This window comes from Buteo buteo, chromosome 1 (genome assembly GCF_964188355.1).
Source record: "Buteo buteo chromosome 1, bButBut1.hap1.1, whole genome shotgun sequence".
NCBI lineage: Eukaryota > Metazoa > Chordata > Aves > Accipitriformes > Accipitridae > Buteo > Buteo buteo.
In genome coordinates this window covers 85,509,279-85,526,126 of record NC_134171.1, presented here as the reverse complement: position 1 = coordinate 85,526,126, position 16,848 = coordinate 85,509,279, and the positions used below count along the sequence as shown (strand labels likewise).

The window sequence follows — 16,848 nt, the reverse complement described above, 5'->3', positions numbered from 1 at the left end:
ATAGATGCACTCTGACCTTGATGTTTCAGACCACCAGGCTGTTAAACAAGAGGCAGGACCCCTGTGGTCATGGGAATCTCCAGCATGTGTTTAAAACTGTAACACTATATTTATTGGTGAACTTTGCGTAAGCTATCTTTAACATTTTTCAGGTGCGTATCTACTTGCAAAATTTTATGCGCTCTGTGTGCGCGCAGACATACACACAAGCAAAAGGTGAGGAAGAGAAAGAGATAACTCCTCGTAACAGCTTTGAAATGACCAGTTGGCGGCAGTTACTGCCTGCAATTTTTCATGTATCGCCCCTGCTCCTTTAGTTTGGTTGATACATAACAATTTACTACTGAGCCTTCTTATACTATAAACAGGTAAACCTATGCCCTATTGAGGACAACAGTCCTGGCCCAGGGCTGTGTTTCCTAGGTATTCTACTTCAAAAAACAGCAAAGTGGTCTCTGATGGCTGGAAGTGACTGAACTGTTGATTCGCGTGCTACAGCGAATTCATCTTAAGTAGCCAGTTTTGCCAGGCTTAGCTCACTCTCTGTACAGTTCCTCCTCTACGCATCAGAACAGGACTAAAAGTGGATATGGAACAAATTGGTTTTGAAGGGCCAGTCTTCCAGGAAGATGGAAGTCCTGATGTTTGACTTCTATATGAGCTAGCAGATTTGTGCAAAGAAGCGAGAACATCCATTAAAATCACCTAATTGACCAATTTGCCAAGTTATTTGTCTTTAAAATGAGACATTTAACATGTCCTGCTATATGCTGATGAATTTTAGTAGCGGAGAATAAACACAGTCCTAAAAAATAAAACCCATATCCAGATAATGCAGCTGGTAGTTAATGATTACAATATGTGACACTTCAAATACACCAAGGCGATGACATTTAGCTGATTTGTCTTCCTTATTTTTTGCTAAGCAGGTTGGCAAAAGAAGAAAAACAGTTGATCTACTAACAAGTTTAACACAACCTTGAAATATATTATATTCAAAAGCTAGAGGCCTGACTCAGTTTAATAGTTAAATCATTTATTCCTAGGCTAAAAAAAAAAAAAAAAAAAAAAATTTAAAAATCCTGCCCTGAAGTCATTATCAGCATGATCCTCTATTTGAAGTCTTGCAAAATGTTCAGGGAACGGCCCTTGTGATTTGGCCAAAAGGAAACAACGCACTCAGCGGCTCTATGCACGCCAAAGAAAATGGAGACTCCCAGTATGAGAATATTAAATTATTACGGCTTTTGCAACAGGGGGCACAATTGTTAGTGGCCCCCTTCCTCTGATGGCCAAGCTATGTTCCTCCCTGCCGTGAGCATTCATTGTCATACCTAATATTTGCGGGCTTTGATAATAATAAGATTGTCAACATAATAGCAGGGAAGTTTCAGCAGAAACTCATTTTCAAAAGCCAGCTGTGCACGGCCCCAGTCGCTTTTTCTAAGAAGATGCCTTCAAAAAGCAAAATTAAGCCTTGCTCATGAGAAAAAAAGAAATGATTTCCCTCCCCAAAAGAAGAAGAAGAAAGGAAAGAAGGGTTATTGGACAAGAGAAGGATGAAAAGCACTTCCTGGAGAAATTATTTTTACATGAGTTTAAACTTCTTTTTGTTCCCAAAAGCATTTTGGTCAGTGCAAGCATATAATACTGCAAACAGAAGAGCAGGTCTTAAATCAGAGAATAATTACCTTTGTGAGCTTTATTGATTGCACTGATCTAGCTGAAAAGAGTTTGGGGGCTTTTCTCTCTCATCCACCTTTTTGCATGACATAACCATTCAACAGCTCAAATGAGGTGGGACATAATGTGATTTTTGGAAAGAATGGTACTATTGTCGAAGTCCACAAAATCTGTATTTCTTAGGGTTTTGGCAAACTTGCTCCTTTGTCCACACAAAATAATGGCTTTAAAAAAGAAAGGAAAAAGAAAAAAGTCCGCTCCCTCTTCCCTTTTGCCCTTTATCCCTATTTCAGACTATGTCATCCTGAGTTATCAAGGCTGAGGGACTTTGAAACACTCATGCAAAAGCTCTGCAAGGGTAAACATCGTGGGCCGAGCCCTCGACGGACAAGAAGCCAAACCTCCTTCCTGTACGTCAGAAGGACTACCCAGCAACCTATGGCTACTGAAGGACTGTGCTGTGGCTGGCGTTAGGCAGACTTCACGCGTCTCTTCAGTGCTTTTGCTCACCTTGGTTTCGTTTTACACCTTAAATAGCTTTCTTTTTAAAGTCATCTGAATAAAAGTATTTTTCCCAGTGCCATACACTCCTCTCCAATTCAGCTGAGAAACAGAAATCAGATATTTTCTTCCAGCTTCAGGAACTTTCTTTCTGTGAACCAATTGCACTGAGATGCACTGGCCTGTAGTAACCCCAGCCCCGAAGACCCTTTCACCCAACAGAGGGAGAGTGAGGATCAGAGTCAAAACCAGCCTTCCGCTAGGACACTGAGCAATGAAAAACCATCTCAAGTCAAGCCAACCATCACCCTCTCCTGTTGACAGTGCCACCATTTCTGCAATTCAAACAGGTCCGTATAATTCTTTAGCACAACTAAACTCACAGAGCGCACTTCATACAGTCTGAAGTGCAGGTGATTGAATCCCACAACATTTTAGGTCATTTGTACTGAGCAGGGAGTGCTCATTATGAGATCTGTATTCTGACCCTTTGCAAGGAAGAGGAAAAGACCAACTTCAACTCCGATTTTTTTCTTCTGTATAACAGAAAGCAGACTTTACAGGATAAGTGTCCACAGTCTGCTCCATTCTTTGCACATGTTTCAACCTCCAAGCAGCTGATGGGGTGACTTAACTGCGAGGTTTTGGACACCACACGGCTTTACATGTTTCTGGCCTTTGTAGGCTGCCAGAGCAGTTAGAATGCAGGCACAGAAACCTACCTGGTTTTCGAATGACAATGGGGATCCGTCTTTTCACTGGCTCGTGCCCTGTACAGGTTTTTTATACAGCAAGAGTAAAATAAGCATAAACTACCAACAGGTGAAATGCCTTCACTGACTTAGGGTAGCAGCGTGTTGCTGTCTGAGCAGGAATCGTCACAGAAGATGCAGCACAGAACAAGAGCAAAAGCATACAGGATTGCCTAGGCGGAGCTGGAGCCTCAGGCAAGACCCACTGGAAAGACATTTCCTCAAAGGTAACAGTTCCTCACAGCTGCCAAGAAGCTGCTGAGGGAGTGGCAGTCTGTAAAAGGAATCGACAACAATGAGCAGAGATGTTAGCTAACTTGATATTCCTAAAATAAATAAATACTAAAATAAGAACGGCAAGTCATACCCTCACTTCTGCCAGTACTACCTTCTTCAGCGAGGTTCGAAGAGTAGATCACAGTGCTAATAATTCATCATTTCCTCCCACTGACCAATCCGGACAATGGTATCTCACCACCATCTCCCCTCTTAGAAGACAGCAAAAAGACAACGAAAATATTTTTTAAATGCTTTCAAATACACCCTATAATTCTAGCAGGGTACAGACAGGCATATATTTATTCAAACATCGTCTCAGCAACACAGCCTCGCTACTCCAAAAAGCGCTAATCCCAGGCAATCAGTGCACTGCAAACTCACCTGTTTCTGCCTTTGTCACGTCCACGCTTTGGCCAGCAAGTGAATTTTGGTATGCCATACACAAAGCTATTCCTTTGTTTCATCTTGTGCTAAATTACCCATTTGCAGCAAAAGAAATCCGAACCATGTCCAAAGTATACATATTTGCAATAGCAACTGCCCCACTGCAGCAATAGCCTCTTTCCCTAAGCCAAACTGAGGTACAGCTCCAAAAGGCTTGGATTAAGGAGCTTGCAGAAAGCAAATGTATTGCATGTATTTATAAACGCACACACGTACATACAAACATGTATACATGCTGTGAAAGAAAATAAATGTTCCAGAATAGTAAGCTGACTTGCAATGGACAATTAAGCATCCAACGGCACACACGGATTAAAGGGAGATCTTTGTGGCCTGAAATTATTATTATTTCTGTATGATACCTTCTCCCATTGTGTGCATTCTCTGGAGTTCCATCAGTGGGAAAAAAAAGCAGAAAAAGCAGGTCTCTAAATCACTGCACTGAAGTCCGTATTTAAAACAGCGAAATTGTCAAAATTTTACTTCCTTACACTTTGCATAAACAGGGTTTGCTCTTTTCCTTGCAGGTGAGAAAGCGCTCAACATGTATTCATTATCACTGTACCACCTCTTGCGAGGGGCACGGTGATGGCGGGGGGAAGAATCAGAAGCATCTTCAGTGTCAGCTGGGATCCCGGCCTACCGTAGGAGGCAAAGGGAAAAGCTGCATCAACCACCAGTACCAGGGGCAGCATTCTCAGCTGAAGTCAGGAGAGTGGAAACAGCTTGAACTCCCTGACAACTTTATTTCTCTCCCTCTCTCGCTGGGCCTGAGCTCCTGCGCTTTAGCTTTGAATTCCTGACGTGTCACTCACTTGCCCTTTAGGAGCGAACAAGTCGACGTCATCGTGCCTTTCAGGAGGAAATCTGTCAGTAAAAGAAATCAAAGGGGTAGAAAGCAAGGAACAAACCCCAGTTTTTAGTCCAAAACGTAGGACTTGCACAGCATATAGGACAGGACGGTTTTCCTGGCTTTTTTCCCCCCGATGGACAAGCAAGGGAGCACGCATTTTGCTGGGAGTTGCTCAGTCTGAAAGGCCAATGTTACAACTCCTGCCCGCAACACAAGTTTATCCTCAAGCTAGCTGATCTGTTCCTTTGAGAGGGGCAGTATGGGACAGAGAGGGAGACGTGGAAGGGGGGGGAAGCTTTTCTTTACACTTGTGCTGTTCTGAATGTGGACCATCTGTGCCCCCAGCTGGAGTGCTGGAGATGGTCTGGCACTTGAACCACACCATATTTACAGATCTAAACACAAATGGCTACTGCCTGATTGTTTCATGATTCATTAGTCAGACAAGCTCTCCTCTCCCGCCAGCACAGCTGTTACAGAGTAAACCTTTGTCACTTAATAGGCCTGATTATTACTTTCCATCAAAGGTATTGATCTGTGTCATCTCTACTTAAGGGAAAAGGGGAGAAGCGAAAAGGGGACCAAAATGTGTCGGGAAAACAAGAAGAGGAAGGGGGGGGGGGAATTAAAAAACAATGACATTTGTATGGTGACTAGAGGCACCGGTCAATACGTTTAATCTCTCCTGGATGTACTGTATTCATGTATTCATTTACCACAGTGACTAGGTTACTCATGGAGATGAAACGTCTCACATGATGTGGCATTCCTTGCACTGCACCAGACTGCTGCAGTCACACAATATGGCCATGCATATAATTGGTCGCCCAAATACACAATGTGAATTAACAAATAGTATTTAAAAAAAAACAGAAATCAATTAAGTCATGTAGCAGAAGGTAAAAATACAGGTTCCTCTCTCAGTGGCATGAGATTAGACGAAAAGATTGATAGCGAGACTTCAGAGAATCATCCCAGGGTTAAGCCCTCGTCCACCCAAGTCAGCAGTGCTACCCCAATTTACACCAGTGGAGGAGCTGGCCCTTTTTGTTTAGCAAACGAGCTCAGGACAGGACGTGGTCTGTTACATAATTGCGATGCAGAGTGTATTTACCACAGCTTGAGAGCTTCTCGTTGCTCCAGTAGCCGCCTGACAAGCTGCCATTGCAGCAAGTGCAGCGATACTGCAAATTCACTCGCTCTATTGGCGGGATGAGGTTTGCAACATCCAGATTGAGAGTTTCATTGCCTCTCTGACTCACAACACTGTTATTAGTAGCATTATTGCTTCCCTGCTGTATTTGAGGTGGTACCTGGTACCCACCGTTCCAGTGACCGGGTGGACAGCTCAGAGCCACGGATGCGGCTCTGTTGGCAGGCTTGGCTGTGGCAGTGGGGAGCGAGCCCTTGAGGAAAGATGGTTTCATTCTTTCCGTTTTCCTTGCATTTAAGAGATCATCTCTCCTGAGGCCAAATCCCAAAGCCCTTGTCCAGTCCTCTTTCAGACTAAACATCAGTGAAGGTCTGGGAACTACAGGACAGAAAAGGAGCCACACCAGAGACCGCTTGGCTGCGCCCGTAGCAGCACAACAGTGTCGCTACTCAGGCTACCGGAATCAAAGAGGAATAAAAGCCGTTAAGTGTGTCTTCAGTGTCGAACAGGACACATAAAACAACCGTGAATGTTTTGAGTGCTGCATTCAGTTCTCTCTCCCAGTTCGGGAACGGTTTCAGGAACAGACCCCAAATTACTGCTGCTCAGCTATCCCAGAACATGTTCTTTCTGGGTGAAATCCACTCCCCTTGTTCCTAGTCTCAGTAGCTTTAGGACAGGACAAAGAATCATCTTTTTAGCCCTTTTGGACCAGAGAAGTCCAGAACCCAAACTCATTCCTACACAGTATAGTAAGTCCTTGGTTATATCAGCACGCACACCTGCAATGTATTCCAAGTAGAGAGCAAGGTCTAACTCCAAACAAGCTATTACAGGATGGGACATATTTTCCATATGAGAACAGAACAATTAACAAACGCATAGGCCACTGGTAAATACTCAACAAAGGGGATCTTCTGGTTTCTCTCGTGCAGCTTGTTTGCTGTGCGGTACCGCAAGGACCGCCTCAATTTTCCCCACGTTCCAACAAACTCCTTTTCCCTCCACCAATACGTCTCAAGAGCAATCTAAAAATACAAGGAGCTTTTCCTCAAACCGAGACTAGTGTTTTCAAAGCAAAGAAGCCAGTAAGATGTTACACAGGGAATACCAGTCGTTTAAGGTAGAGCGCTGTTGAGAGAACGAAGGAGAAAGAGCGAGAACCTAGATCAGCAGTGTGGAAGACCTGCTCAAAGCACTTTGTTTTCACCTCAGATTAGCCTGCCTCCGGGGCCATACCTGCCACATCTAGCCGAGGTTCGTAGAGTGCAATGACAGATGCCGGCCCAGTGTGTCAGCAGACAGGGAAGCAATCGACGCTCTCATGAGAGGGGCTTATGGGCATGTGCGCAGCTATGCCATGGAATATTCTTTCACAGTCCCGCTTCCACCCAAAGCTCTGAAACAGACCAAAATACACACGCTTTTCTGTCTAAATCTGTGCCTGTAAGGAAACCTGGCCCCTCCACCCCAGTATTTCCCCCAGCCCACTAAGATCCCATTCCTACCCACTCACTCCCCCATCCCGAGGCATACGCATTTTCGCCGGATGGAAAGAAAAATCAGAAGACTGCAGCACATGACACCAAGCAAGAGTTGCGGCACACACAATCCATGGGAAAGTGTTGCTTGGCAATACTGCGTGTGCTCAGCTTCCCGCCAAGGGACCGGCGTTGTCTCTGTGCCAGGAAATCAGCCATTCAGCTAACAGGCAAAGCAGCGGCCACAGAAGACAGAGAAGCAGAAGGGAGCCGTCAAACCCAGGAGACATGCTTGCTCTCTTCTCTTCATGCGCTACAACAAATAGCAGGGGGGTAGGGGTGGGTGTGGGGAGCGAGGAGCCGGAGAGATGCTGTAAATTTTAGCTTAACCCATTTATCTTTCTAATGAATCAAGGAAGAAAACTGGTTACTCAGTGGTTAAGGAGGGACCAAAACCAACATACTGAGACGGTATCTTAGAGCAAAAACCTTCCCATTTACGAGCTGTCTTGGAATGGAAAAGGGTGATGTTTTGTCACTGAATCATTTAGAAGTAGGCTGAGTAAAACAGTCAGGAACAGGCTGTTAGGAACAATCCTGCAGTAGGCAGGTCTTTGCCATTGTCGATGCTTCATTTTCTTCCCTTGGAGACGATGTTTCATTCTGGTAGTTGGTGACAAGACTACAGCAAGAAGCCAGCTAGGGAGAGGAAAGACACACAAAAAAGAAGAAAAAAACCCACTCAAGTAGCTCTCAAGTAAAACCTTAGCTTTCCAAAATCTCATCTCTCCTTGCTGGGAACTTGCTGAGGGTAGGGTTTTGCGATTGGTTCATGGAAATGGGTCATCCTTGGGATGAAAATGCTGCTTATCAGCTTCACTGACCTTTTTAACAAGGTGCTGCTGAGACATGCCAGACTTATTTTTCTTCCTATTCTCACTGACCCAAATCAGGAGCAATTGTACATAAGCCCAAAGTCACACCTGCTATCACTTTAGCCCAGTAAGACCCTGGATAGATAGCATTCCCAACAACATCCCTTCAACTTCACAGCAAAAGTCAGATGGAAAACTTTTCCCTGTAATACACAACAGAACCTGCCCCAACACCCAGAGTTATGTATCTTTCTTCCTAAGTCAACAGCCACTAATGGCCCAGGTGGATTTCCCACCTATTTCCGACACAGAGTTCCTCCCTGCCCCTGTTGTTAAAAATAAACCCCTCTGACAGCCTCGACAGGCACAGGAGGCCTAAGGCACTGACGACATCATCTACCTACATGCCAAAAGCATGGCTCTGACTTTTGTGAGAGAAAGACACTCAATTGCATTATTTTTCTCTCACTTGGGCCTCTGTCGCTGTGCTCAAAACAAAGCCGAATTAATTCACACCTACATAAAGCAAAGGTTTAACAGGTCAGATCCAATGGTGTCAACTGACAGAGCTCTGCTGAATCCAAAGGACCTACTTTGCCCGAGTATTTCCTGGCGGGAAGACCTTCCCTTTGAGGAACAGTGCAATGCTTGCAGCATCACTGAACACCTATGAACTATCATCTGCAGTTTTGAAAGGACCTGGGGGACACCCCAACAGAACACTCCAGAGGGCCGCTTTGCTAACTAGAGAGTTATTCTGACCAGCTGCGGTGAAAGGCAGGGGCAGACACAGGCTGTCTCTCACACAGGGCAGCAAAAGCTTTTCTCGACTCCGGTTGCAGGAGCCGCTGCAGCCTGAAGAAAAGGGCCAACCGTTCTCAACTTGCCTTGGGCCACAGATGCCTTCATGCCGGATCTGAACAGGACCGATTGCCATAAAACTCCTTGCGGCTAGCAATGAGAGAGTAAAGCAGGAGCAAAGAGGTCTCATTTCACCTTCCGATCTCGGCTGCGGCAGAAGGATGGCGAGGCTGCAGCAACATCTGACCGAGTCCATCCCCAGATTTTCCATATAAATATACATGTTGCAGCTGGTATAGATGGCAGCAGACCTGTCTCAGGTTCCTTCCGCAAGCCTCATCAAGTACTGCCTCTTGCAATTGAACTGTGTCGTGAGCCGAAGACATCTTCCCTGGTAGGGGAGGCGGGGAAAGGAAAAAAGAAAAAAAGGGAAAGCTTCAGGTCAAACAATTGATTACGGTTTTGAATTACAGGGGGCTATTGATTTTTCATTAAACATCATGTACTGCTGTAAAGCGGAAAAAAAGTAATTCATTGATCAGAGCTGTGGGCCATGTTCACTTATTGGCTTCCTGCCACATCCCATTATTCCCAGTTCTAAATGTATATTGAAGTCAGTTCATTCTAATCATTGCCTCTTGTCACCAGAAATGTCTCTCAGTAACTATTAGTTTAATCACCCCTTTCTTACAATGGTAATGAGTGATAATATCCAGCATTATGGCAGATTCATGAATATTATTCATTGTATTACAGCATTGCATTTCACAATGCTACAGTTAAGGGTCTGTCAGCATTTCCATTACAAAGCCCCCAGGCCCGGGACTTTATAAATCACTCCTAAAAATTTGCTGCTGGCAGAAATAAGGAGCGGAGGGTGTCTCAGTTCTGGAGAGAATATTGTTGGAACTGTTCTCTGCAAAATCTTTCTGGCCACAGTTTAGCTGCACTGAATGAGTGTTGGAAAGGGGAGAAAAAAAGGGGGAGAAAGAAGAGGAACTTTGCCAGCTCAAGCTGCTTTTTCCAATTGATTAAAATGCCATCATTTCAAAAACAGGATGATCTTGCTGTTACATTGGACAGCAGTTCAGGAGACAGGCATTCTCTTCCTAAAGCTGACACACACAGACAGCACTACCATTCTCTCTTGCTGGTAGTGACACTTTAAATTTAAGAATGTCTTATCTGAAACCTTTTGACTTCCGCAGTATGCTTTCCTCCATACCGGCGTCTGCCTTCTATGTTTGATAACCTGCATTTTGAGAAAGCTGCTTGCTGTCGGGCCAAGCGTTGAAACCCTCAGATTTTGCGTAGCACCTGCTTAGGTAAAATCTTGGCCTGGGGAAAATGGCAGGTACAGTTTCAGTAAAAAGTTTGTATCCAATTCCAGAATCCAGCCTGAAGGTTTACAGGCAAACTTGGCAAATTCGGGGTTTACACCTATTTGAAACCTTTCTGTTTCTAGTGACAAGCAAGCCATAAAGTTGTCACTGGAACTATACACCCTAAAACTGACAGCAGGCTCTGACCCATTACTTTCAAAACTTGGAGCTGATTAAGATTTGCTGAGGCACACAGTTGCTTTTACACTGTCATCAAGCAATAGGAGGAAAAGCAGGTGTTGCAAGATCCAAAACTCTGCTATGATGATAGAAGATAAACAAACAAACAAAGCAAACAGAAATTGACTCCGAACTGGTTCCACCAGCACAGAACCAGGGCTGCAACATATAATGGTGACTATAAAGACTATTTTTATAAAAACGCCCAGGAGGTCATCTGTTTTAAATGCTGCCTTCTGCACTGAAAGAGACACAAAACAAAACAAAAACAAAAACAAAACAAAACAAAAGTTGTGATGCAGAAGGAGTCAAAGGGAACAAGAAGCAATAAGGAATATCAAGTGGCCGTGCTTTCTTAGGCCACTTGAAGACTTTTTACACTTGTTGACTTTGTCCTAGCTTTCCAGATGCCAAAAGCATCACTGATACTCAAGAGCACGTACTTTAACTTTGCACCGGCTGTTTGAAATCACTTCCCTCAAAGGACAGAGTAAACTTACCGTGTTCTGTAGCGAGCCCAAAATAGGTAACAGAACAAACGACGCACATGCACATGCACACAGGGTGGTAAATATAAGACAAATTTATTTACTCCAGTACGTGAAAGCGTTTCGAACAGAAAGATCCCCTATAGGAGAAAATGCGGAAACAAAGCAGATGAGTACCAAACTGTAACGTAGCCTCACGCTACTTAGGTAGAATTAATATCATGTAGACCCTCTTCCCGCATCCACACACTGATGCTGATGTCAGGAACGAGTTTTACGTGCCACTATGTAGGTACGCTCCAAGCCGTTGAGTCCAGTCTCAAACACACACAGTGCCGGCAGACTTTACAAACAACTCATGTCAACTGCCTGCACAAGAGTCTGCTGTTATACACAGGCCAAGTTTTGCCTTTACTGCTAAAACTGTAGCCGCTTGCTTTCATCATTTAGTCCGGAGGTGCAAGCGCTACCCATTCCATCAGCATTTCATCACCACCATGTCCATCACCACCATTCACTGTTGGCGTGAACCGAAGGGTCACAACAAGTGCTATCCACTGTTCCACCCACCCCAGGTAAGGGGCTCTCAGGGACAGACTCGAAAGGGGCAGGCAGGGCAGAGTGAAACAGACTGAACGACTGCTACCTTGCCCACTCAAGAGAAAGGGACCCCGGCGAATGAAAACATTTGCATGAGACACCCGAGGGAGTTCCCTTTTTCAGCAGTGGTCTTGAGGCCCTCCAAGCCCACTGGAAAGCAAGTTCCAGCTACAGGCAGAAAAACAGTAATTCATTTACTTACCCATGTTTATTTGCATGAAGTGTCTTTTGCAATGTGTTCCGATACATTGCCTCTCCCTGAAGCCAACCTCCTGCTGAAGCTCTTCACAGTTTGTTGCGAAGGAGAAGCTGAAGCCTGCTAATTCCTGCTTTTGAGTCCAGAGCCTGTACTTGAGAGGTCAAGTGGGGCTCAGAGTGACCATCTGTACAGAAAAGAAACAGCAAATTCCAGCCATAAACTCACTTTTGTGCAACAGGGCTCTGCAGAGATAGAAAGAAGGGTACTACACATAATGCAGCAGAGGAGGTGGTGGCCACTGTAAATAAATTCTAGTGAGGAAAAGAGATAACAGGTGGGTTATTGTGTGTGGGAATAAGGTAAGGAATGACTGCAGGGCTGGCAGTAATCAGCCTAAAGGCATCAGGTGAAGCCCAGAGGGAGCTCTCGATTCTCCGAGGATGCTGCAAGGATAAATAACACTTCTCCTTACCAGACACATGCACAAAAGAGCAGCTTATCCATGTCAGGCAGTTATATGGCTCCTATTATCAAGTAAGCACTTTGCAATCATTGCTGTGTTTATCGTCACAACACCCTGATGAGGGAGGAAAACACCATTCTCGCAGACGGGAGCCGGCTCGCCTGGGTACATTTCAAGTACGGCAGGGAAAATAGCATCGGTGAAGCCAGAAAGAGTAGGACCCAGACTGACAAAGATGCTTCAGCCTCTATCTCCCACAGAAAATCACTTGGAAGTCAACGTCCAAATACATCTGAGGATTTTGGCCTAAGTGACTAACCCAAGCTCACACAAGGAGTCTGCAGCAGAGCAGGAGATTTACCTCCAATGTTCTCAGGGAAATCTTCATTTCATTCTGGCTAAGAGAAATACACCCACCATGGACAGGAGCATCCTGCATTTGCATGGCATTCACCTAGCCTTACAAAAAGTTAGAGAGAGAGATCAAAGCTGTTATTTTGGCTGCCTGAGCGTTCCTCGTCTCCCAGAAAACCCTGTGCCTGCAGCAGCCAGGTCATTTAAAATGGATTGGCTGATGCTATTAAATCTACACCCTAGGAATGAAGCCCTTACTGGCAAAACCTGTTTTTTCCTCTAATGTCCTTACCTTGTGCCAAATGAACAGCGTTGAAGTCACATCATTTGCAAAGGACAGAAATCCTCTGCAGAGCTGCAACAAACAGCCCTTCTCCCATGCCAGTATGTAGCACACATCTTGGGGTAATAAAGCCTTCATTTCATGCTTCAGCACACCTGATCTAAGGCTCGGATTCAGCAACATATTCAACTACAGCTCGGATTCAACATCAGCTCCCACCTAGCTTCGCTATGAATGTCCCCATATTTTATTCACACTTCTAACTTTTAATCTGGTTTCCCATGGGAAAAAGAAAACAAAAAACCTTCAGACTCTGAACCTTCTACTTCTCCGATAACTTTTGCACATACTAGTCTACTGTAATGAAATCTGAAAGAGCACTGACATTCTTTAAGACAGTTAAGCTACTGCAAATGTCATGAAAATAGGTGACTGGTTGGAGAGAACAAACATTTTACTTCAAAGCAGTTTATACCACATCTTCAGAGTTGACCCCTTCTCTGACTATCTCAAGCTACCTGTTTCTTGCCAAGTCTCTCATCATCAGTCCATGAGATTGGTCTACCGGAGTCCAAGAGTATGCAGAGCACCACGAAATATGGGTATGCTTGTCGAAAGCATAGCCTAAACAGTTACAGTGCTGTAAATATAAAGTCAACAGCTGCTGTGCCTTACAGTTCAAGGTAAGACAGAATAGCTGACGTAAATTGTACCAGCGTGCTATCAACATAAAACAACAGGGCACAATATATTACCGCGAGCCCCAAGCACTTCACATCTGTCTCGACACCATCGTAAGTTTGACACCCGTCAGTTCAAAAGATAAAATACAGCTTACAAAGGGAATCGTTTTGTCCCTGCATCAGAGAGCTCGTCCCTACGACGGGGCAGGAAGACAGCACTCTCTGATCAGGCAGCATTAAAAGATTCAGGCAACAAAGCACAAGGCAAATATGCTGATCTGTTCCACAGGAAAATACCTGTCAAGATAAGTCTCAGTCCAGCTGGGTGCTTATGCTGGCATATAACCTCAAGCACCGATTTGAAGAGAGCTGCTTGCAATCTTAAAAGTTATGCACATACTTATGCTGTATCCGTATACTAGGGCATGCTAAAACAGGATCTACCAGATGCTACCTTGCCACAGCATTTCAAATAGAGTAAGCGATATTCCTTGCTTGAGCCATCTTGGGACCCGGTCTTCACTTCACCACAGACTTCACCATGCCCATTACCAGCTCCAGTGATTGCAAAACATCACCTTCCCACTCCCAATGGGAAGTCTGCTTACTTCTGAACAACAGAAGGCTTGATTAGATTACATATTACTTTAAAGCTAGCAAATACGTGCAGCCATCAAATAGGGCATAATAGCGAAGGCTCACGTGACAGTCGGACACTGGAAATGAGTGATACAAGCCATAGTCAACACTCCTTATATAAAGTCCTGATTTTTTTATGGGGCTTTGACCTAACAGAAACCCTTGGCTCTCAGCTATTCCTCCCTTTAGAACCGCAAAACTTTTCCCCTGTCCTGCTGTGAGAATAACCTTCTGCTCAGGTTTAACTCAAGGTACCGGCATGATTCTGTTGAGGTCATTGGTGGCATCTGCATGCTAAGTGAGAGATGTTTCTGGAAAAACAAGGCGGGAGACAAATGTACATTCAGCTCCCCTTCTGACACATACCTGAGCAGAATGCTTGCCTGCATCTGGGAGCCAGGAAGGACTTCGGGATCCCTGGGTTCGGAAGGACCCAACAAGACTGCATGCCGCCTTCAAGTTAAAGCTACAGCACTTTGTGGGATGTCAATCTAAACTGGTTTAAAGAGTTCAGGTTGTACGTTAGCAGAGTACATCATCACAGGCCCAGCCTCAAGCACGTTGGCCATCACGCTAAAGCCTGGCACGCACCTAAGCAACCAGCTGAATCATGACCCGAGATCACAAAAGCTGGAGAACAAGTTGTGACTACGGTCACAGCTTCTCCATATTCGTTCTGCAGTGGCACCGTCTATTCTGGACACCATTAGGAACGTTATTGATTTTCACAGATAATCCCAGTTGCTTTACTCAGATTCAAAGCTTCAGACACAGACTTAGCCCTAGGGAACAAATGGAGTAGAAGCAGAGCAGAGCCAGGCACAGCAGGCATTTGTGACTGTTAGTGAGCACTGAATATTGCCAACCATTATAAAACACAGGAAAATAGGGAGCGAGGCTTTAGCCAGTTTAGATAATCCTGCAGGGAATACTACCAATAGAAACTAATACATATGCAAGCAATAGCAAGCTGCCTGGGAAACTGAGCATTTTGCCTTTGGTGTCAGATAAAATGCAACACATGAATTGCCTTTGGTCCAGCATTAAGTGTATTATTTAATATATATATGTATCCCCAAAAGATTGCTCCTGAATATCTACACAGATCTTATCCTCTCCCGTTCAAAGTGTTAGTACAGGAGGGCAACATTTAGTTTGTGGTCTCAATTAAAAGTGACTGGTTTTGCTTTTTGGAAACAGTCCAGATTAAGTACCTGGGAGCAGAATTTGCCCACGTGAAGACATCTCCCAGCCCTGATGGTGACAGCAGTCACTTGTGATTTCTCAGGAATACTCCGAGTTTCTTCTATTTAACCGCCCTGTGCCGTACTGTCATACTTGCATTGTCCTAGACCTACTCCCTCACCCACTCTTGCTGTTGGTGTAAACTCAATTTGTCTCTCTTTCCACAATCCTTTTCTCCTCTTCTAGGAGGGCTGTATTGCTCTCCATTGTGCAATCCTGCTGCATATGTCTGTAAAACTCTAATGTCCCAGAGAAAGGGAAAGGGCGAGGGCTCACAGGCAACATAATAGCATTGCTATGCCAAGAACAAAGCATCGTCAAATGGGGGTGGTCGGCAGTACAAGTGGCTATCAGAAAGTCAGTGCAAAATTCAAGAGGCTGAGCACTTTCAATTACGATTCAAATCTGCCATTTAGTTCATCATGTTTATTTAGGCATTAAAAGCAATTTTCCAAGCACATGCCTGTCACATTTAGACACAATGGGCTAGCCTATAATTAGGAAGTATATGACCTCACTGGCTTTAATTGGGAGAAGCCTGCATCCAATCCGTTTACCAGATGATAGAAGGCAACTGGCATTAGACAGGAAGTTTGGTGTCAGCTGGTAGAATGCGCACAATACCTGCTATAATGGCCCCCAATTCATCATCAGCCTCTCTACCATCAGGACTTTGTCAATGGTTTGCTCATCAATTTGCTTGTGTACCCACACAAGAGACGAGGAGACAGATAACTGCATCACAGAGAATGATCACAGACTGAGGGAGGGGGGGGGTGCGGGGGGGCTGAGATAAAAACCCAGGAATGGCCACTTCTGCTTTGGCAAGGGAGCAGGGCAGGCACAGGGCCAAAGTCAGGTTTAGCCTAAGTGGCTATAACTCTGCTAACTTTACACCTGCTTATGTTAGGCCAGAATTCAGCCCACACTACCCAGCAGGGTATGCTGTAGCTTAATGCACAAGAAAAAAAAATATTTAAGATCGAAACACCCCAGCAAAAGGCAATAATAAGGAAAAGTCCATTTGTTGTAGGAAAATGCAGCAAAGAGCTCCAAATTCTGCTATATGTATCCTACTGTACAGAAAGGACAACTCTGGCCTCACTAAGAGCCGACATACACACCTCTCTACCTCCACTGCACTGCTCCTGACTGCTGGACAGGCCACAAAACTACGACCCACCCCAGGCACTGGTTCTCAGACACAAATACAGTTGTTGTCAGTAGTTCCAAACAGATCATCACCCTCCAAAGGGATCCATGCCTAAGCCCAACAAGTCCTGCCAACTGATTTTTTCAAAACAGGGAGGAGAGAAAGGAAAAGCTATTCCGTATAAACTACACATAAAACTGTTATTGCCTTTTTTTTTTTTTTTTTACTGTGATAGCAACAGAACCTGCAGCTCTGCTACATTAAGACCAGGACAAGTTCAAGAGACAGAGGAAAAGAACGTGCAAAACAAGCATTAGAGAGAAGAGAGGCTCACAGTCACTTCATCAGCAAGAATCT

At 44.7% G+C, this 16,848-nt stretch overlaps 1 long non-coding RNA gene across 2 annotated transcripts in view; it reads right to left on the bottom strand.

Moving 5' to 3' along the window:
- Nucleotides 1-7,059, bottom strand: part of LOC142036517 (uncharacterized) — a 344,042-nt gene extending 336,983 nt beyond the window's left edge. For both annotated transcript variants that reach the window (XR_012652165.1, XR_012652164.1), the window contains exon 1: nucleotides 6,905-7,059. This is a non-coding gene — a long non-coding RNA (uncharacterized LOC142036517). The remainder of the gene's footprint in view (nucleotides 1-6,904) is intronic.
- Between the last annotated feature and the right edge of the window lie 9,789 nt (nucleotides 7,060-16,848).